At 44.6% G+C, this 2,149-nt stretch overlaps 1 non-coding gene across 1 annotated transcript; it reads left to right on the top strand.

The window, feature by feature from the left end:
* The first annotated feature begins 1,451 nt into the window (after positions 1 to 1,451).
* On the top strand, positions 1,452 to 1,523 carry TRNAW-CCA. Its single transcript has one exon. It is a non-coding gene; the product is annotated as a tRNA-Trp (tRNA).
* Positions 1,524 to 2,149: the final 626 nt, after the last annotated feature.

Here is a 2,149-nt window from a genome sequence, read left to right as displayed (position 1 = left end):
AAAAGTCAAATCTGAAATAAAAGACTTAGGATGCCTCCTTTGTGGTTCAGCTGGTAAAGACTCCGCCTGCAAATGCAGGAAACCTGGGTTCGATCTCTGGGTAGGGAAGATCCCCCGGAAAAGGGAAAGGCTACCCGCTCCAGTATTCTGGCCTGCAGAACTCAGTCCATGGGGTTGCAAAGAGCGACTTTCACTTCTTACTTCAGTCTCACTATATATACGTCTATGGTACAGTGGTAAAGAATCCACCTGCCGATGCAGGAGGCACAAGAGACACAGGTTCCATCCCTGGGTCGGGAAGATCCCCTGGAGAAGGAGATGGCAACCAGCTCCAGTATTCTTGCCTGGGAAATCCCAGGGACCTAGGAGCCAGTCTCACTGTGAAAGGGATTTGCTTCGTTGGTTATATGGTTATCTTTCTTTCCGGCATCTTCAAATTCTTCTTCAGCATGCTAACATACATTGATCTATCACCTTAAACAGTCTATTTATGCCACATTGCCCTCTTCAAAACTGCTTTTCTGTGGGTTATTTTGGAGTTATTAAACTTCTAATTTTTAATGTTTTTAAAGGAAGTATAATTGATTTACAATATTTCAGGTTGCAGCAAAGTGATTCAGATATATATACATCTCTGGCTCAGTGGTAGAGAATCCTGCCAGTGCAGGAGACACAAGGGACACAGGTTCAATCCCTGGGTCGGGAAGATCCCCTGGAGAAGGAAATGGCAACCCGCTCCAGGATTCTTGCTTGGGAAATCCTATGGACAGAGGAGCCTGGTGGGCTACAGCCCATAGGGTCACAAAGAGTCAGACATGACTGAGCATGCATTCTTTTTCAGATTCTTTTCCATTAAAGAATAGTGCAAGATATAGCACAAAGTTGAGTAGGTCCTTGTTATTTATCTATTTTATATAGTGTGTATGTTTTAATCCCAAACTCCTAATTTACCCCGTCTCCCATGTATGAATATGTTATTTTTTAAAGCAAAAAATTTCTAAGCCCCTTTTTGTTAAAGGGAAGTTGTGTTCCTCCCTAGGTGTGACACCACCCCCTCAACATGCAAATCCTCCTGGCGTTCCGCCTGCAGAAGGACTGGAAAAAAAGAAAGCACCCGGAGCGCCAATCAGCCCACCCCGCCTTCCCTGACAGCCGAACTTCTCATTTTCCAATCTCTTCCCAAACGTCCCTCCCGAAAAAAAAAAAAAACTCTGTAGGGAGAGTGGCTTTCCCGGAATGAGAGGAGTCGAATATTCCTTGAGCCCTAAGCTCCTGACCCTGCTTCATTTACATCTCATTTTGAATAGACTCATTATAAAAGGGGCAAAGAGCTTACAGTCATTCCTAAATGGTAGTAAGAACAGTAAAAGAAAACAAAAGCAGAACAGAGCTTACACCTGACAACCTCTGAAATTGTCCCCCTAAGGCGTTACAGGAGGAGTTGCCACCAGGACCTCGTGGCGCAACGGTAGCGCGTCTGACTCCAGATCAGAAGGTTGCGTGTTCAAATCACGTCGGGGTCAAGGTACTTTTTTCTCTTGCGCCAAGAGATAAATTCGGTAGTGAACCAAACAATTGTCTGTCCCGCGGGCTCCCAGCAGAAGATTTTCTTCTATTTTTTCTTTAGTCCAGAGAGACTTCTTGTGAACCATTCAGCAATAGACAGGCATTAACTGAGAGGTAAGAAAGCCTTGAAAGGGAAGAAAAACCCAGGTGAGCCGAAATCTCAGTTGTTTGGTTCTTTTCCTTATCGGGACTAAGCTTCGGAGGGGACATCAGATGACTTCAGATGGGACAGTAAAACAGGGCATGAGGCGACTTCGCTAATGAATTCACCCTGGTGTGAATATAGGTACACAGGTATGGTACAGTCTCCCCCGGTTGATATTTGTGTCACTCTGATGAAGTCAGGTTCTCTGCCCTCTCACCCCACCCCAACCACCACCACCCCACAAACTTCATGGTTTGAGGTCCCTCTGTCAAAAGACCCCTGAACATTGTGGTTAAAGACAACATACTGTGAAGCTGATTAAAAGTTATTATGTTGATGATGGAGTTTTTGAACTCTATGGGAGTGGGAAAAAAATTACTCTGGAATTTACCATGCTGTTACTTAAATTTCATTTAAATGCGTGTCTCCCAGAGGGAT

The sequence above is a fragment of the Oryx dammah genome, unplaced genomic scaffold (genome assembly GCF_014754425.2).
Source record: "Oryx dammah isolate SB20612 unplaced genomic scaffold, SCBI_Odam_1.1 HiC_scaffold_2, whole genome shotgun sequence".
Lineage (NCBI taxonomy): Eukaryota > Metazoa > Chordata > Mammalia > Artiodactyla > Bovidae > Oryx > Oryx dammah.
The sequence above is the reverse complement of the archived record's forward strand: the minus strand, read 5'-3'. Positions and strand labels throughout refer to the sequence as shown.